At 38.1% G+C, this 21,533-nt stretch overlaps 1 long non-coding RNA gene across 4 annotated transcripts in view; it reads left to right on the forward strand.

Annotated features, from left to right (window-relative positions):
* Nucleotides 1-21,533, forward strand: part of LOC106976889 (uncharacterized) — a 319,186-nt gene that overhangs the window by 236,677 nt on the left and 60,976 nt on the right. The window contains exon 1 of one of the 4 annotated variants that reach the window (XR_008292537.1): nucleotides 20,904-21,009. The exons of the other annotated variants lie outside the window; for them this stretch is intronic. This is a non-coding gene — a long non-coding RNA (uncharacterized LOC106976889). Of the gene's footprint in view, nucleotides 1-20,903; nucleotides 21,010-21,533 lie in introns of those variants that run through there. 4 annotated transcript variants of the gene reach the window in all.

Below are 21,533 nucleotides of genomic sequence, written 5' to 3' on the forward strand. Positions count from 1 at the left end.
TGGCTGCTTACAAGTTTGTCCATTTAGTCCTTCATGCAGATGTAAGAATGGCATCTAATAATTCTGTTGTCTCTCCTATAGAATTCAGCACAATTCTAGGCAATGCAATGTGAATACATTCTTTCCAATTAATGGATTGATTGATTTCTTAATAGACCGTGGTGCCAGTCAGGTGCCTGTATAGTCTGCCCCAAACCATTTTTTTTTCCTCCATGCTCTTTATTGCCACTCAACATATTGTTCCAGTCACATAAAATGGCTCTCTATTACTTAAATATGTTGTGCAGTTTTTTTGCCCTTGCCCTGACACCGCTGAGCCTTAGTTTCCATATGAGACTGCAATCTCCATTTTATATGGTAGTTGCTATAAAAATCAAGAAAATATAGAAGCACCTGACAAGCTGGTTCACCTAATTAATTACCTTGTCTTCCTCCATGTAAGGGGAAACCTAATTCAGAGAGTGTTGTAACATTGGAACATTGGAAACCTAATTCAGAGTGTGTTGTAACATTGGACAGTTTCCCTCAATGCTGTGTCAGCTTGTAGTCACAGACCCAGGATGGCACTAACCACTTAAGAGGTGTTCGTTGAAAGTTGAATATGTGGTGGAGAAAGTAATCATCACTACACTTAGGAAACCTATACTATTTCAAGTTATATTACAAAGCTGTAGTGATCAAGACAGTATGGTATTGACATAAAAACAGACACCTAGATCAATAGAACAGAATAGAAAACCCAGAAATAGATCTACAACTATATGGTCAACTCATCTTCAACAGAGCGGGAAAGATCCAATGGAAAAAAGATAGTGTCTTCAACGAATTGTGTTGGGAAAACTGGACAAAAACATACAGAAAAATGAAACTGGACCACTTTCTTACACTGTACACAAAAACACATTCAAAATGGATGAAAGACCTAAATGTCAGACAGGAAATCATCAAAATCCTAGAGGAGAAAACAGGAAGCAACCTCTTTGACCTCACCCACAGCAACTTCTTACTAGATAAGTCTTCAGAGTCAAGGGAAACAAAAGCAAAAATAAACCATTGGGACTTCATCAAGATAAAAACTTCTTCACAGCAAGGGAAACAATCAACAAAAATAAAAGGAAGCCTATGGAATGGGAGAAGATATTTGCAAATGACATACCTGATAAAGGGTTAGTATCCAAAATCTATAAAGAACGTATCAAACTCAACACCCAAAAAACCAAATCATCCAGTGAAAAAATGACCAGGAGACACAAATAGATATTTTTCTAAAGAAGATAGATATTTTCCTAAAGAATATAAAGACGACATCCGGATAATAGACATATGGAAGGATGTTCAACATCACTCATCAGGGAAATACAAATCAAAACTACAATGAGAAACCACCTCACACCAGTCAGAATTGCTAAAATTAATAATATAGGAAACAACAGATGTTGGTGAGGATGGGGAGAAAGGGAACCCACTTACATTGTTGGTGGGAATGCAAACTGGTGCAACCACTCTGGAAAACAGTATGGAAGTTTCTCAAAAAATTAAAAATAGGACAACCCTACAATCTAGCAATCACACTATGGGGTATTTACCCAAAGAATACAAAAAACACTAATCTGAAGAGATACATGCACCCCAATGTTTATAGCAGCACTGTTGACAATAGCCGAACTATGAAGAGAACCCAAATGTCCATCAAATGATGAGTGGATAAAGAGGAGGTGGTGTATATACATATATGTATACACACACACACACACACACACACACACACACACTGGAATATTGCTCAGCTTTAAAAAAGAAATCTTGCCATTTGCAGTGATGTGGAGCTAGAGAGTATTATGGTGCATGAAATAAGTCAGAGAAAGACAAATACCATATGATTTCACTCATGTGGAGTTTAAGAAACAAAACACATGAATATATGGGGGAAAAGAAGCAAACCAAGAAATAGACTCTTAACTACCGAGAACAAAGTGATGGTTACTGGAAGGGAGGTTAGTGGGGAGACGGGTTAAATAGGTCGTGGGGATTAAGGAAGGCACTTGTGATGAACCCTGCGTGTTGTATGTAAGTGATGAATCATTAAGTCCTACACTTAGAACTAATATTTTATGTTAACCAACTGGAATATAAATAAACGCTTGGGGAAAAAAGAAAAGAGGGGGAAAAAACATACAATGAGTGGTTAGATATGGCCTTTTTCTTCACTTTGGCTTCTTTGGTGAACAAGGATTGGAGACATGGTTTTAATGCTGCCTTTGGGAAAATAGAAGTAAGACTTGTTATACGATTATGCAGGCAGCAGGATTTGTTTCAGTTTGAGGGCTGAGCTAGAAACAGTCATCAGCATCTCTGTGTTCATGGTGCTGCTGAGGCCAACAGTCTTCAGGAACATCTCTGGGTCAAAGTCATGGCTGGCCTGCAGTTCCAGACTCTCTCTACTGCCCTGCCTAATCTTGCCTCTGTGCTGATGCTCTTAATCCTCTCTTTAGCAACAAGAGAACTATAATTATCTCAGGGTCTCTCTCTCTCACTAGACGGTGCTTCAAGAGGGCAAGACTTTTGTGTTAGTAATCTTTGTACTCCTAGGCCTAGAAGGCATAGTGATTACATTATAGGTGATCGATTAGTGGTTTCTAACTGAATGAAAGAATGGAGGGAAGGAAAGTGACTTATTAGGTGAAGTCTCATGGTGACAGTTTAAAGAATATAGGCAGGCAAAAAGAGTAGAAGGAAATTAAGAAAGACAGACTGTACTCAGCTCCACAAGAGAAAGCAGGAACCGTTGGTTCCAAATTGCCAATTTTCTGAACTCACAAAAGCCAGGAAGGCAAAGCAGAATTAAGTGTTAGCCATGTACTTCCATGGAGGAATCTGGGAACCAGCTAGAGCAGCCTTGTCTAATAGTCACCTAGTGAGAGCCATATGTGTAATTTTGAATTTTCTAGTAGCCACATTAAAATGATAAAAAGAAACAGATGAAATTAATTTTAATTATATATTTTGCTTAATGCAAATATATCCAAATGTTTATCATTTCAACATGCGATCACTATGAAAAATATTAAGGAGATATTTTAATTCTTGGTTCCTCTAGTGAGTCTTCAAAATGTGGCACGTATTTTACACTTAACAGCACATCTCAGTTTGGACCAGCCACATTTCAAATGCACAGCAGCCAGATGTGGCTAGTGGCTATGCCAGTGAACAGCTCAGAGCTACAGCATTTGGGTATTTCTAAAAAGATGAAATAAAATATTTTTTCTTTGTACTAAATCATCATTTGCCTGGTAATTTTCACTGCATAGGCAGGAGAAATGAATCTTAAATAGAGAGTTTAATTGCATCGAGCTGGTTTATTTATGCAATCCAACGTCTTTACAGCCACTTCTGAAATATGTATAAATTTGTAAGCCCTTCCTAAAAAGTTCCTAGGAGCTTTAAGAATGTTCAGACCTACCGTTTGACCTAAGAAATCCTACTTCCAGCACTCAACCATCAGGAAACACTTAGAAACGCAGACTGAGATTTAGGCATGAAAACTTTCAGTGTCTTTTTTTGTTACACAATTTAATAACTGGAAGTCATCAAAGTCCAACGTTATTGGAGCATGAGTTATGGTACCTGTTTGTAATGAAATATTGTGTTGTCACTAAAATTTATGCTCAGGGAAATTTTTGATGGTGTGGGAAACTGTGATATAAAATTAAGCAAAAAGCATAGGAAACAGATTTGTATTTTCAGTATTGAGCAACTTATATGAAAGGTACAGCGAAAGCCTGGAAGGAAATATGGTAAAGTGGTAACAGTACCTCAGAACCGTGGAATAGTAAGTGACTGCTTTTTTCTTTCTATTTTGATGCATTTTGTAATTTTTCTCACAAAGCGTGTACACCAGGCCCCTAAGCAGGCAAACAAACATGGAAAATACTTTGCCTAGTTCATGTTCCCACCACTACCATAGCTCTAGTGGGAAACCCTTGCCCTCACCCTCCCTTCCCTCCACGTACACAGAGTCTCCCTCTTGGGAAAGAATGGAGAGAGCAATGGCATGAGACAGGCAAACCCCAAGGCAGCTAGAGGATGGGACAGCTGACTGGCAGAGAAGACCGGGAGACCAGCCGTCTTGTTTTGGATTTCTGCTGCTGACTGCGACAATCCCATCATCCCCTTGGGTGCCCATTCCTTATCTGTAAAAGGCAAGGAAGATCATTGGGATGAGCTCCCTACAGCTTCTTCAGACTCTCTCTGATGAACCCTCTGGCCAAAAACTTAAGTTTAGCCTTCTTTTTTTTTTTTGCCCCTGCCCACAACACATCTTTTCAGTTCCAGTTTTTCTGATTTTAAGTGTTTCTTTTACAAATGGCTTCCAGCTATATGATTGACCTCTCCTCCCCCTCACCCCCATGCCTAAATCTTCCTACTACGAAATCCCCAGAGTGTTCCCAAATGCCAGACTCTTGGTTCAGGTAGCCTTTCTTGTTTAACATACATTTTAAAGACCACTTTTCTCCTAGGGCAGTAGCAGGAAAGAGAATCTTAGATCCATTTTAGAAACTGTGTCAAATGATGAGATTACTTTGACACATGAACAGCCCTCTTTTGAAGATAGTAGGTTTGAAAGCAGAAAATCTCTCCTGGTATCTCCTCTCCATGAGTCACCATTTGGTACCAGTGTGGAAGGTAACAATGTTGATGAATAGTGGCCTGTAGATACCCTGGCAATCTTTACAACACGACCCCCCACCTAAAGGCTTTACAAAAGTACTATCTGTAAAAATAACTCCAGAATGGAACCTTGTCTGATTCTGCATCATGCATCATTCCAAAATGCCTCTGTGGAGAGACAGGTTTTACCTTTACCTTATAGGCTTCATGTCTAGATCTTCTCTCTGCAAATTAAATTCGAACCAATGATTTGAGCAACTAGTTCCCAAAATCCTTAGAGTCTTATTGTAGCTCTGTTACCTAATCTGGTACTGAGTATGTCCTATGTCTATTGCCCAGATAAGTTCTTAGCTTACTGAATGATGGAACTGGTCTCTCCTAAAACTTGTGGGCTGTAAGGTTGTCACATATCTATGCCACTACAGTGTTGTCATCTTCCCGAGGTTTTGCTCACTGTATTTATTATTCATTTGTTCACATTCGTTCCTTCACCAAATATTTTGGAGGTATGGTGCCAGGCACAGCTTTTAGACACCTGCCAATCAGCAGCCGACTACAGAGGAACTTTTGGGCTTAGAACATTTAGATTTAAAGTCGAGTTCTGCCTCTTACCAGTTGCATGAACTTGAGCCAACTCCCTTCTCCATAAAATGGGGATAACACTATTTGTGTTACAGGGCTATTACGAGTGTCCGATGACATAACTTGTGTAAATCACTAATAGTTCCAACGATGAACTTGACCCTGTTATTTTTTAAAGTAGCTATAGTTAAGGTATGTAGAGACCAATTTTCACAAAGATTACATCTTGTAATGCTTGCACCTCCGTGGTGAGAAGATGTATTATTTCTAGCTTTTGCACCTGAAGAATTGTCTGAATGATCTGGGGGCAGAAATTTTGGAGCATGGGAGCCAGCAGAACATTGATGTCATGAAATATACTCTCGATTCAGTGGTATGTGTAGCTCTCCATGAGGTGTGCATGGGATAATGTGCGCAGAGGCCTTTTGTAAAGTGAAATTTCAGAAGCAATAGTGCTCTGAATACGGCCTGGCATGGGAGGAAGCTAACATGGGAGCTTCTTTGTGCTGTAGCCTTCATCGTCACTGCCACAATCCTTGACCACACATGAGGAAACTTTAAGCTCTGATGTTTATTTGTACAAGATTCCCCAGCTCCCAAGTGCCAGAGCTGGGCTTTAAATTCAGGTTTGTGTGGCTGAGAAACTCATTGTTTGTTTGTTTGTTTCTTTCTTTCTTTCTTCCTTTCTTTCTTTATTTCTCAATCCTAAAGGTTTTATTTATTTATTTATTAAATATAATTTATCGTCAAATTGGTTTCCATACAACACCCAAGGCTCATCCCAGCAGGTGCCCTCCTGAATGCCCATCACCCATTTGCCCCTCTCCCCCTCCCATCAACCCTCAGTTTGTTCTCAGTATTTAAGAATCTTTTATGGTTTGCTTCCCTCTCTCTCTGTAATTTTTCCCCCCTTCCGCTCCCCCATGGTCTTCTGTTAAGTTTCTCAAGATCCACCTACGAGTGAAAACCAAAAGAAACTCATAGTTTCAATGCTAGAGCAGAAAATCTGAAATTGCCGGTCATGGGTATTATAATAAATGCAGGTAGCATCCACCAAGCACTTACTATCTGCCAAGAACTTTATAACTCTGTTTCCATGGTAACTCTGACTCCTCCTCCAACTCCACGAGCTGTGTAAGATTCTGTCTCTCATGTTACAGATGAGGACACCGAGGTGAAAAACATTAGTGTACTACTTGCCCTACCTCACCGAACTAAGAATTGATGGTGATTGGATTCAACCAGGCAGCCTGGCTTGGGGATCCCCCAACTTAACCTTAATAGAATATTCTTGGAAGTAAAACCTCAAATAGGGGGTTAGAACTTACGACCTTCATAACCCAGAAGTAGGTCCCAACTTACAGAATTTATAATTTGAAATGTAATGGTTTTTGTTTTTGTTTTACATTTTTTAATATTGAATCAGGAGTGAGAATAGGAAAGTGTGCATTTCCAGGACAATAGGTAAAACACGACAACTATGAGACGATGGCTTTGATTTGAGTACTCATGTTCTGATCAGCCTTTGTCTTCATCTGATGGTTACATTTTCTGAGGAAAAAATTGTGATGGTTGCTGGCTGCTTCCTGCATGGCTGTGCATTTAGAAGATCTAGAATATATCTATTTATCTCCACCTGATGGTGGTCTTGGTCAGGAAGCTGTGGGCAATTCATCTTGTTGATATCTGTTCCTAATTTCACCTGTTCAGGTCACTACCTCACTTCTTAAAATTCCCCTTGTGTTTTTTCTTTCATTTTGATGTATTGTACTTGGTGAAAGGCAGTTTTAGAGAGAGAGGAGAACCATAGATTTGTGAATTTTTGGATGGGTGTGTGTGTAAGGTTGTCATGTTCAATTGTATAAGTTGAGTACTGCACAACTGTAGAAGACACCATTTGCATTGTCTATGATGTAAATGATAGTCCCTGCAGCTGAACAATGTATGTTCAAGGACCTGTATGAATATTGGTGTGTGTGTGAGTGTGTGTGGTTAAAGTGCATTCATGTCTGAACATATCTGTGTATGAATATATGGCTAATGTGTCTAAAAGTTCACAATTGTGCATGCATGAATTTGTGTGTGTGTCTGTCTGGGCATGAGTTTTGATGGGAGATATGGGGCAGGAGAGACTGAAGAGATCTTTTTTTTAATGTTTCCTTATTTTTGAGAAAGAGAGCGTGCAAACGGGGAGGGGCAGAGGTAAGGGGACAGAGGACCTGAAGCAGCCTCAATGCTGGTAGCAGAGAGCCCAATGTGGGGCTCAAACTCACAAACTGTGAGATCATGACCTGAGCCAAAGTTGGACGCTTAACCAGCCGAGACACCCAGGTGCCCCAAGACAGAATATCTTAATTGCCATAAGACATATGAGATCACAGTCACATATTTCTTTTTCAAAAGTGAAGAAACATTTTTTAAATTTTATTATTTTTTAAATATAACTTATTATCAAATTGGTTTCCATACAACACCCAGTGCTCATCCCAACAAGTGCCCTCCTCTCTGCCCATCACCCACAAGAGACAGGGTTTTTTTTTTTAATTTTTTTAATGTTTATTTATTTTGAGAGAGAGACAGAGCATGAGCAGGGGAGGGGCAGAGAGATGGAGCCACAGAATCTGACGCAGGCTCCAGGCTCTGAGCTGTCAGCGCGGAGCCCCAGGTGAGGCTTGAACTCATCAACTGTGAGATCATGATCTGAGCCCAAGTCAGACGCTCAACTGACTAAGCCACACAGGTGTCCCCAAAGTGAAGAAACATTTAAGCATGATGTAGAATAGGCAGCATTGACAAAGTGCCACATCAGAGTCCTTGGTAAATATCCAAAGTTCCTCCAAGTTTGTCTTTTTTTTTTTTTTTTTTTGTCAAGGAATGCCCCTCCTTTTAGCCTAAATAGCATTTTTTAATGTTCTCCAGTTTGGAAAAATATGTAATAGGAGCTGAAGTTCTGACCTTTACTTTTAGCTTCTTGAACTTTTTCTTAGTCATACCTGTCTTTCTCACCTGTAAAATTATATATATATACACATATATATATGTATGTATATATATCCAAACACATGTGTATGTGCAAGTGTGTGTGTGTATGTATGTGTATATATGTGTGTATATATATATATATATTCTCATATATGAGAGAATGCTGTAAAATGAAATAATGAAATTTGATGGAAAGATATTCTTAGGACCAGTGAAACAGATATATAATAGTACATTTCTGCTTTTCTTCTGTATTAATGTATTATTCATTCTTCAGCAAACATTTATTGTGCAGGTACATTTTTCAAGGCATTGTGGTAGATGTTGGGATACCTGTACTCTCCTCAAAGTACTTACAAACTACAGGGAGAGACACACATGCATAAACAGATGTTTAAAAAAATGGATGGCAAGGCCAACTTATGACTTGAATACACTCCCATTCTAATTAGGAGAAGAGGCTAATAAAGCATGGAAATTTCGACAGGTTAAGCACTGCTCATGGCACGTTTGTGGGGAACAACCAATTCCACTTGGGTTTGAGGGTCCAGAATTCTTTATGGAAAAGATAACTTTCTGTTTTATTGTATTTTGTTGCTTTGAGGTATAATTTAGGACTCATGAGGTTTACCCACTGTAAGTGTATAATTCAGTATTTTGTAAATTTCTCAACCAGTACAACCATGAGTACAATCCAGTTTTAGAATATTTCCACTCCCCCCAAAAGTTCCTGGGTCCCCTGTAGGACATCTTTATCCCAGATCCAAATCATACACATATCTTCTTTCTGTCTCTACAGATTTGGACTTTATGTGCATTCATATCAATGGAATTATACAACACACACTTTTTTGCATATATCTAGCTTCCTCCACTTAGCACAATATTTCTAAGCTACATCCACGTTGTAGAATACATCAGTAGTTTGCTACTTTTTATTGCTAAATACTATTCCATGGTCTGATTATACCACATTTTGTTTATTCTTTCACCCGTTGGTGAACGTTCAGGTTGCTTTCATTTTGAGGCTGTTACAGATAATACTGCCGAGAGCATTGGTATACAAGTCTTTGAAAGGACAGGGGCTTTTACTTCTTTGGGTACATACCTGAGATCTTGTAGGTGGAGTACAATGGCTGGAACATTTGGTAACTTTTTTTAAAAGCTTATTTCTTTATTTAGGGAGGGAGAGGGAGAGAGAGGGAGAGAGAGAGAATCCCAAGTGCAGAGCCCAACGTGGGGCTGGAACTCACAAATGGGAGATCATGACCTGAGCAGAAATCAAGAGCCGGATGCTTAACCAATTTAGCCATCCAACATTTGGTAACTTTTTAACAGCTTTATGGAGCTTTTGTTTACATACCTAAAAGATACTCTTTTAAAGTTCATATTTAAATGCATTTAAAATTTAACTTCTCAAAAAACTGCAAAATTGTTTTCCAAAGACGCTGTCCAGTTTCACATTCACAGAAATGAATAAGGGTTTCAGTTTCTTCTCTTCTTGTCAACGTTTGGCATTGTAGGCCTTTTGACTATAGTCATTCTAATGGATATGCAGAAGTATTTCTATTGCAGTTTGCTTTTAATTTGCATTTCATGTTCACTAATGATCTTTAGTGTCTTTCCACGTGCTCTCTGTCCGTTTGTTGAACATCTTTAGTATGGGTATCTAATATGTATTCATTTAATGTACTCTTTTTAAAGTTGTAATGTTTGTCTATTTTTGAGTTGTAAGAGTTTTGTATATATTATGGAGAGATGTAGTCTGCCAGATTTATTATTTGCAAATATATATGTATAACAGTGACATTAAAAAAACTTGGTTGGCATTATCTGGTAAAGTTGAATATATACATATATCTTATATGATCTAACAGTTTTACCCCTTGTCATATACACAACAGAAGTGTGTGTGCATATGGACCAAAAGAAAGAGAAAAGTGTGTTTGTAGCTAAACAGTTTGTGTTAGATCCCAATGGGGGCCATGCAAATGCCCATCATCAGTAGGTCAAGGTGAATGCATTTTGATATGTTCATAAAATTGAACTGAACAGCGATGGAATGTAAGCATCAGAGCTGAAGGCAATAAATGGATAAATCTTACAAAAGAATGCTTAATACAAACGGCTATCTACAGAAGATATAAATGATATAATTCAATTTATGTAAGTTTCAAAGTCTGTCAAAACTGATTCATGGTGTTAGAAGTCATATAATTGTTATACTAGAGAGGGAAGAGTGAGTAGTGATTCAGAGTGGGTGAGAGGAGCTTCTGAATTGCCGGCAGTATTCTATTTTTTTTTTTTTTTTTTTTACCCACATGATGGTTACATATATGTGTCAATTTGTGAAAATTCACTGTATTTCATGTTTATGATTTGCGGACTTTTAAAGTACAGGTTCTACTTCAATGAAAAGATTTTAGGGGAAAAAAAAAGGAACATGGGCTCTGGTACTAAATTGGATATAAATCCTGGCTCTACTGCTCTCTTGCTGTAGAACCTGGGCTTCGTTACCTTAACCACTTTGTGTTCCAGTTCCCTTATTTGTAACAGGATAATAATAACACCTATTTCCTAAGTTGTTGTGAGGATTGTATGACTCAACTAACACATTTAGGAGAGTGCTCATACGTAGCGTGTGTGCAATAAATATTGGCTATTGTTATCATTATGCTCTGGATGTCCCTCCACTTTAAAAAATATTTGCTCCTTCATATCCCACTCCTAGAACCCAGTTTTTCTCTTGGATTTCATCCCAGTACTTCACTCGCCTGACTCTACATACCCTCCTGGACAGGTTTCCCGCCGCCATTTACTGTGTGTTCCTCAGTCCTTATTGGACAGCTCCAAACACCCCATGACATAATAACCCTAAATTATCCAGCTGAACTGAGTCTTTTCCCTTGAAACCAGCTTTTTCCTTTCCTGTTCTCATTCTTCTGTTCTCCTTCTTCTTTTCTCTTCACCATCGATTGTCTGTTCCACACAACAGCAATGACACTGAAATCAGACAGATCTGGGGTCAAATCCTGGTTTTGTTTATGCTAGCCGTGAGACCTTGGGGGCCATTAACCCCTATGCACTTTTGCTGCTTCTTATTTAATAGAAGGAAGATGACATACCCTATTTAGGTTTGGTTGAGGGCACAAAATGTTATCATGCTTGATACTGACTTATGATCTGGGACATGGTAGGCATTCACTAAATGTCAACTATTAATTTTTTTTTATTGTGTTATTGGTTTGGTTATTTCTTTTCAGAGAATTAAATCACATTTATTTCTTTGAATTTGTCCCTCTTCTTTATTCCTACTATTGCTAGTAGGTCCCAGTTTAGATCCTCATTATCTTTTGAATTACTACAAAGGTCTCCTTACTTTTCCAAACTTGAACACTCAATTTCATTATCGATGCTACCTCAATAGCATGCCACCACCCCCAGGCTTAAGCCCCTCAATGACATTTTCCTCTTGTTTCTTGGATTAGGTCCAAGTGTCTTAAAGCAAATTGCCTATAATAGCAAAGGACAGAATTACCTTTCTCGAGGAAGATGTACCATATTGCCTTGATGTAGGGGGTTTGGACCATATGACCTCATTAGCTCTCTTTTAGATTTGGGAGACTTGGTGTGGAGAAGCATTTCCTTCTTTGCAAAGGAGGTCAGGGAAAGGGCAATGCAGTGTTTTCCACTAATGAAATAGCAGCTACAGTGGGAGATCAAATCCCTCCAGGAACTTGACTCTTATTTTTAGCTCAGCTCAAAGGGCTGTAGCCTATTTTAGCCAGCTCTGGGACTTCCCACAGCAATCTGAGAGATGGATGTCCTGGCTGCAAGTGAAAGAAAGCTGTGAATTTTAGAGTGGAGAGACTATACTCATGGTTAGCCCATGGGAGGTGTGTTTTGACTAAGAAGAATGTGACTTTTATTGGAGCCATTGGCCGCAAGAGCTTCTATGATACAGTAAATAAAAGCTTGTATTTGATAGCCAAAGACCTGAGTTCCAATTCTGCCCTTGCCAGTGAATAGCTGTTTAACACTGAGGACAACCATTAATCTCTTTGAGCCTCAGTTCCCTCATTTGTGAAATAGGAATAATGACTCCTATCACCAAGTGTTATTGAGAATTAAATGAGATAAGCGTGTAAGGTGCCGTGCCTGTCGCATAACAGGTACTCAGGCTATGAGCGGTACTTTCCTCCTGATGGTTGGTGGCTTCTCGGGTGGCTACATGGATTTTCACTGGCTGCAAAATTACCTTGGGCACACTGTTTCATGAGAGGGACATGAAATCAAAGCTGGGCCATCCTCTAGAGGAGGGAAATTAAAAGTATCCTAGGATAGCACTTGAAGGCCATGAGTCTATTTCTTTGGCATCCATTCCTGATCTAATTAAACCTTCACAATTTGTTTCAGTCCTTGTAAAAGGGTCTCTGCCTCTCCACATCTGGGTCCTATTCTTCATCTGAAAGGCTACAGACAGCATATTGGAAAGAACAGAGTGTCAAAGGGCCTCAGATACAGAATTCTGAACACTGAATCCTGTTCATCATTAAGTCTAAATTTCTGTTTTGGGACAGATTTTCTGCTTCTGGACTTCATTTGGGTTGAAACTTGCTCATTAACCCAAATTGTTTATTTGTATTTCATTCACTAAGTTCTTCTGTCCTACAGTAATCTGTGATAGTTGTTTATAACATCTTTCTAGAAACAAAATGAATAAAAAATTTAAAAATATAAAATTTGAAACTGGATACCTGGTTTTGAATATCAAAAGTATTTTAATTTTGAATACCTAAAGTTCTGAAAGTACTGTTTGGTAAAAAGAAAAACAAATCACAATAAACTGGGAGAACCATTCAAACCTGTTTGGCAGAGAAATAACGTGTGAAGATCTCTCAGTTGGTTATCTTCCTTGAATTAATTTCTAACAGCATAGTAGATAAGAGACATGAACCAGTAATTATAAAAAGAACATAAAATTATAATGAGTCTCAGAAAACTGAGAAGCCTCACTAATAGTCAAATTCAAGTTAACACATCTAGAACACACATCAATGAATTTTATTCTGGGTGTCACACAGACATAGGGTCATAAGATGTAACTGGGGCCATTGGGTGGAGAAGAATCAACAATTTGACCACATAATCTCTCATATCACCTGAGATCTCTTTCTTTTTATAATGTAGTATCTTGTGTTTGGTCACAGACAAATGATAGTAGCAATTTCTTGCCAGAAATATATATAGGTCAAAAGAGATATGGAGAATTTAATTGTTCCTTCTTTTCTCCCATGTTACCTGGCACACAGTAGATGTCTGAATACAGATCCAATTAATAACAACGTCATCTAAATCTCAGGTGAGTGAGGTATTAACTCTTCTCATGAAATGGACCAGCATGAAATAGAATGGGCCCAGTGAAAGAAATGGTTAGATAAACAGAGAAAAGAACAAGTATTTATTTAGGGTATGCTATTGTGCAGGGACCTTGCTAAGAATCTTACATGTTACCATATGTAATGTTCACAACAATACTGAGAGGTAGGCATAGTTATCCTTATTTTTAAAATGGTGGGGGCACCTAGGTGGCTCAGTCAGTTGAGTGTCCAACTTCAGTTTGTGAGATTGAGCCCTACATTGGGCTTGCTGTTGTCAGCCTGTCAGCTCAGAGCCCAGAGTGATCCTCCTCTCCTCTCTCTCTGCCCCTCCCCCTCTCATGCTCTACCTCTCCAAAAAAAAAAAAAAAAAAAAAATATATATATATATATATATATATATACACACACACATATATATATGTATATATAACATAAAAAATGTTTCTAAAAATGAGCAAAGTGAGGTCAGAGAGGTTCAACAACTTGCTCGAAGGTTTCGAGTAAGAAGGAGAAGCACGGCGATTACTCATACTGGGTATGAGATGTCCACCAACCTGCTACCAGAGACATGAGCAGAGTAGAAACCCAAGTTTTCCATTCAGTTTTAGATTATTCTTCAAGCTCTCTGTTCTTCAATTTTTAAAGAGAAATCTTGATATTGTTTTAAGAAAAAAATTATGTTTAAATGTGTACTTTTTGATTACACCTAATGATTTTTAAAGACACCTGGCAAAGAGTCATCAGCTCTGAGAGGTAGCAGAAACTATCATCTCCTGTCTCATATATATATATTTCTGCAAGCACAGAATGTTTGCTGAGCAAAAAATGTTCTCATTTGAAAGTGAGATCCGAAGAGGTTTCCTTTGTAAGAGTGACAAAGATCCGATGTGATACATAATACACATTTGAAAAAATTTGAATTTTTAACATTTTAAACCTTCATCTTAACATCTTGAAAGACATGGTTCACAAATTTCTCCATCTATCACAGTGTACATTAGGTTGTACTGTCCATATTGAGCTGTAATCATATTGAACTGTGTTCTAATAGAGAATTTTATGTTGGAGAAGATTCTTCATTACTATGAGAAAAAGGAATTTGCAAGACTCTCAGTGAATAGTATAGTCACTGGAACCTTAATGGCAAAGAGAAGGATGGAGTTGAGGAATGTCAAAATCCTTAATGCAGAAAGATATGAGTCAGACCCTTATACATATATAGTAGATTTTTTTTCTTGGGCTCTGCTCAGCCAGTAAACTACACCTCTTTTTCTGACAACTGCCATGTTCAACAGGTGTAGGCCTTGGCCACCACAATTTTACTGTGTGACCCTATTCCCCGATACTACCCTTCCATATGACTTACAGAACAAAGAATGGGCATGTGACCCCCAAAGGGTCAATCATATTCTCCCAATTCACAATTCAAAATTGGGACTCAAGAGATGTTAGTCATATTCTGCTTGTCATATATGAAAGACATGTGAACTTCAAAGGTATAAGATGGCCATCTTTTGCCACACCCAGAACACCAGATAAAACTAGTTTGTAGAAACAAAAGAGTAAAGATGTGTAAACAAAACATGGGATGAGGCATGGTGTTTTTGGGGAGGAAAGTTTATCTCTACCCTTTCAGATTCTTCTGGCTAGTCTAAGAATCAAATTGACATGAGATAGATTAATGGGAGAAAATGAAATTTAACGTGTATATAAGGAACCCACATAAACGTGAGATTCCAAAGACAGACAATATGAGGTATATGTGTCATCTTGAACTAAGGGGAAGAGGGTAGGAGTCTTGAACTTCAAAGGGAAGGACAGCAATTCACAGGAAGATGAAAAATCGTAAATGGTAAATAAATGTTTGCTGGGCCACTCAGAAATTATGGGCATAGAGAGGAATTTTTACAGACTTTGCTACATTTCTCCCTGTCCATCACCCTGAGATCGTATTATACTGTAGTTATCCATAGTGATATCTCTGTACCTGGAGCAGGTCCTCTGTCTAAATTTTTTTTTTTAATGTAATTAGCGGGAAGGTCAAAATTTCTTCCTGAGACTTTTGAAGGGCAGCTCAAAACAATCTGCATGCCAAAGTAGCACATCTTGGGGCAACTCATTCTGAACTCCTATAATATCATAGAGGGAGGGCCTAAGGCAGTTTGGGATTTGAGTTTTTTGACAGGTTTCTTGTTTCCAGATTTTAATCTCTCCAGAGTGTATTTCCTTTCTTTGGATTCTGTGGGATATCCTACTCTCCTTTTGATAAATCCCACCTTGCCTTATTTTTCCTGCTTAAGTTCATTTGTGCAGTTTTTTTTTTTTACTTGCAACCAAAAAGAGCCTTGATTAAAACCCCAAACCCCAGGCTGTCACCCACACAGACTGGTGGAGACTGTTGTTCCTGGGATGGCCATGTGTTATATATATAGTTCTAGAAAGTGGATTAACCAGGAAGTTCAGTCTCCAACTTCAAGGCAGCAAAATTGAGTGCTATGAGCCCTGGGCATAGCTGAGGCTAAGATCCAGAATGAGCAAATAAAGCTGGAGTCCAAAGGGAAGAATGCCAGAGAATTTCCGAAGTGGCTTATTTCCCAGAGTTACTGTAAGTCAGTGAGACAATACAAAAAAAAAAAAAAAAAGTTTTTTTTATTGTAAAGGGCAAGATAGTTTAGTGGTTTAGGGCATAGATGCTACAATCAAACTCTGAGTTTAAATCTTGACTCTGCTGCTTTCTGGCTGAGTGACCTTTGTCACAGTGCCTTTGATCCGTACGTTGGAAATGATGAAGGTGGTTCCTGCTTCATATGATTACTTTGTTGATTAAATGAGTTAGTATATGTAAAGTGCTTAGGTTACTGGGTAGTGCTGTTAATTCTATGCAAGTGTTTGTTATTAGTGTTCATGGAACTCTGTTGTTGGCCTTCATTCTCACACAGACATTGTGATACTGGTTTTATAAATAACTGTGGCATTCTTCACTATGATCTGCAGGTGTACCATACAGGACATAAATTTCCCGTGGGCTAAGGTTTTATGTTATTAAAAAAATAAATCACCGGGGCGCCTGGGTGGCTCAGTCGGTTAAGCATCCGACTTTGGCTCAGGTCATGATCTTACAGTTTGTGAGTTAGAGCCCCGCATTGGGCTCTGTGCTCTCACTTCAGACCCTGGAGCTTGCTTCAGATTCCGTGCCTCCCTCTCTCTCTACTTGTCCCCCACTCACGCTTTGTCTCTCTCTGTCACTCAAAAAGTGAATAAACATTTAAAAAATTTAAAAAATAAATCAATAGCACTTATTAATCTCTTATTTTATGGCAAGCACTGCACATGCACTGTGTAGTTTAGATAGCATTAACCAGTCTATGCTGCATGTATTTTTATCTCCATATTCCAGATAAGGGTGCTGAGAAGGAGAAAGGTTGAATAGCTATAATCCAAAGCCGTAGCGATCAAGACAGTATGGTATTGGCACAAAGACAGACACATAGATCAATGGAACAGAATGGAAAACCCCAAAAATGGACCCACAACTATATGGTCGACTCATCTTTGACAAAGCAGGAAGGAATATCCAATGGAAAAAAGACAGTCTCTTTAACAAATGGGAAGACTGGTCAGCAACATGCAGAAGAAATGAAATGGGACCACTTTCTTACACCATACACAAAAATAAATTCAAAATGGATGAAAGACCTAAATGTGAGACAGGAAACCATTAAAATCCTAGAGGAAAACACAGGCAGCAACCTCTTTGACCCCGGCCACAGCGACTTCTTATAAGACACGTCTCTGGAGGCAAGGGAAACAAAAGCAAAAATAAACTATTTGGACTTGATCAGATAAAAACTTCTGCACAATGAAGGAAACAACCAACAAAACTAAAAGGCATATATATATATATATATATATATATATATATATATATACACACACACACACACACACACATATATATGTACACACACATATATGTGTATATATATATACACACACACACATATATATATGTATATGTGTACATACATAGGAGAAGATATTTGCAAAAGACATACCCAATAAAGGGTTAGTATCCAAAATCTATAGAGAACTTATCAAACTCCACACCCAAAAAACAAATAATCAACTGAAGAAATGGGCAGAAGACATGAATAGACATTTTTCCAAAGAAGACATCCAGATGGCTAACAGACACATGAAATGATGCTCAGTATCACTTACCATCAGGTAAATACAAATCAAAACCACAATATGATACCACCTCATACTTGTCAGAATGGCTAAAATTAACAACATAGGAAACAACAGATTTTGGAGAGGATGGGGAGAAAGGGGAACTCTCTTATGTTGTTGGTGGGAATGCAAACTGGTATAGCCACTGTTGGAAAACCTTATGGAGGTTCCTCAAAAAGTTAAAAGATAGAACTACCCTATAATCCAGCAATTGCACTACTAGGTATTTAGCCAAAGTTACAAAAATACAGACTCAAAGGGGTACATGTACCCCAATGTTAGCAGCATTTTCAACAACAGCCAATGTATGGAGAGAACCCAAATGTCCCTTGACTAATGAATGGATAAAGACTGATGAATAGAGAGATAGATAGAGATATCTATCCATCTATCTAATGGAATATTACTCAGCCATCAAAAAGAATGAAATCTTGCCATTTGCAATACATGTATAGAGCTAGAGTGTATCATGCTAAGCAAAATAAGTTAGTCAGAGAAAGGCAAATATTATATGATTTCACTCATATATGGAATTTAAGAAATAAAACAGATGAACATATGGGGGGGGGTGGAGAAGTAAAAAGAAAAAAGAGAGAAGGAAACAAACCATAAGAGACTCTTAGCAATAGAGAACAAAGTAAAGGTTGATGGATGGAGGTGGGTGGGGGATGGGCTAGATGGAGGATGGGTATATTTTTTGACAATTTATTGATTAAAAATGAAGAAAGCATGCAGCAAAATACAAAGTCAAACAAAGGAGGGGGAAGGTTGAATATTTTACATCGTCTATAATCTAGCATATATAATAAGGAGGACCCTCCATTTATTGATATGCCATTATTGTATCTTCAGATTATTAAATAGTATCAGCTGGCTCTAGGATTTTGGTTCAAAATTTAAGCCAAAAAACAAAACCCAAACAAATCCATTAGTCATTTGGAATAACCCAATATATTTCACAAATAGCATTAGCGCATGTTACCTTGTGCTGAATTAGTCCCTACCCGCAAGGGCCAGGGGATCCTGGGACCCAAAGACAGAGGGCACTTGTTATGTTGAGCACTGGGTGTTGTATGTAAGTGAAGAATCACTGAATTCTCCTGAAACCAATATTACACTACATGTTAACTAACTAGAACTTAAATAAAAATTTGATAAGGAACAAAAAAAAAAAAAAGGAAAGCATATACTGGAAAAGAAACTTTTTGTTTTTTAATGAAAATGTAACTTCTGATCAGTTTTCCATTTGGTATGAACTGGCTCTTGGCAAACAAAAGCAACCTGGCTCTGTGGCATTTGTTGAACTTTGTCCTGTGAATACTCCCATTCTGGCTGATTTCGGGGATGGTTGTAGTTCACAACTGGCTAGCAGCTTTTCTGGCTAGCAAAATTCCCAATACAAGCTGGCTCTCAGTACATCTCTGACCCTCCTAAGCCATGCCTAGGCAGAAATTCTGGAGCTAATATCACCAGAGATGAATGCCAAATGATGAAATCGTCAAAGAGGAAAAATTTCTCTCCTCTAAGACATGCAGACAATTATGAGATACAGTCCCAGAGTTGACTTACCTGAGGCCAGTAAGATTTGTTTCTACTTATTTTTTTTGCCAGCTTTATTGAAGTATAATTGACAAATAAGATCATAATATATTTAAAGTATACAGCATGATGATTTGATATATGTATACATCGTGAAAGGATTTTCTCCATTGAGTTAATTAACATATCCATAACTTCACATATTTTTCATCTCCCCCTGCCCCTGGTTTGTGTGTGTGTGTGTGTGTGTGTGTGAGAGAGAGAGAGAGAGAGAGAGAGAGAGCGTGAGAGAGGGAGATAAAGAGAGTGCTTAAGTTCTATTCTTTTAGCAAATTTCAGTTATATAGTACATTATTAGTATCAACTATAGTCACCATGTTATGCATCAGGTCCTCAGACCTTATTCATCTTATAACTGAAAGTTGTAGCTTTTTACCAACCTCTCCCCATTCCCCTCCCTCCCCAGTCTGGCTTATTGCACTTGGCATAATGCCCTCCAGGCTCATCCATGTTGCTGCAAATGACATAATTTCCTTTTTGATTAAGCCTTAATAATATTCCATTATATATACATTTTCTCTATAGATATTTATATACAATATATATTTAGTATTTATTGATTTAATTATTTATTTAAAATGTTTCTTTAAAATGAGAGAGAGAGAGCGCGAGCATGAGTAGGGGAAGGGCAGAGAAAGAGGAGAGAAAGAACCCCAAGTAGGCTCTGTGCTGTCAGCATAGAACCCGATCCTGGGCTCGAACTCACAAACTGTGAGATCATCAGTTGAGCTGAAACCAAGAGCTGGTCGCTTAACTGACTGAGCCACCTAGGTGCCCCTAGTTTTTAGTTTTTAAAAATTTAATTATAATGCAGTTAACACACGGTGTTATGTCAGTTTCAGGTGTACAATACAGTGATTCAACAGTTCCATGTATACCTTAGTGCTCCTCATGAAAATGTAGTTGTAATTTCCTTCACTTATTTCCCCCAGTCCCCCACCCACCTCCCCTCTGGTGACCATCTGTTTCTTCTCTACAGTTAAGAGTCTATATTTTGTTTTCTTTCTCTCTCTTTTTTCCCCTTTGTTCGATTGTTGTGTTTCTTAAATTCCACATATGAGTGAAATCATATGGTATTTATCTTTCTTGGACAGGTTTATTTCACTTAGCATTATACTCTAGCTCTATCCATGTTGTTGCAAATGGCAAGATTTCATTCTTTTTTATGGCTGCATTATACACACACACACACACACTTACATACCACATCTCTTTATTAATCTATCAGCGGACATTTGGACTGCTTCCATAATTTAGCTATTATAAATAATGCTGCAATAAACATAGAGGTGCATATATCCCTTCAAATTAGTGTTTTTGTATTCTTTGGGCAAATATCCTGTAGTGAAATTCCTGGATTGTAGTGTAGTCTATTTTTGAGGGACCTTTATACTGTTTTCCACAGTGGCTGCACCAGTTTGCATTCCCACCAACAGTGCACAAGGGTTCCTTTCTTTCCACATCCTCACCAACATTTTCTGTTTACTGAGTTTTTGATTTTAGCCCTTCTGACTGGTGTGCGGTGATATCTCATTGTGGTTTCGATTTGCATTTGATTTGCCTGGTAAGTGATGATGAACATCTTCTCGTGTGTCTGTTGGCCATCTAGATGTCTTCATTAGAGAAATGTCTGTTCATGTCTTCTGCCTATTTTATAGATTATTTTTGTGTGTGTTTTTGGTGTTGAGTTGTATGAGGTCTTTATATATTTTGGATACTAATTTGGATACTAACCCTTTACCAGTTATGTCATTTGCTAATATCTTCTGCCATTCAGTAGGTCTTTTTTTTTTTTAACCTTTGTTAGTTGCTTCCTTTGCTGTACAAAGGCTTCTTATTTTGGGGTAGTCCCAATAGTTAATTTTTGCTTTTGTTTCCCTTGCCTCAGAAGACACATGTAGAAAGATGTTGCTATGAACACTGACAGAGAGATTACTACCTGTGCTCTCTTCCTAGATTTTTATGGTTTCAGGTCTCACAGTTAGGTCTTTAATCCATTTTGAGTTTTTGTGTGTGTGTATGGTATGAGAAAGTGGTCCATGTTCACTCTTTTGTATGTGGTTGTTGAGTTTTCCCACTGCCATTTGT

Source organism: Acinonyx jubatus, chromosome F2 (assembly GCF_027475565.1).
Source record: "Acinonyx jubatus isolate Ajub_Pintada_27869175 chromosome F2, VMU_Ajub_asm_v1.0, whole genome shotgun sequence".
NCBI lineage: Eukaryota > Metazoa > Chordata > Mammalia > Carnivora > Felidae > Acinonyx > Acinonyx jubatus.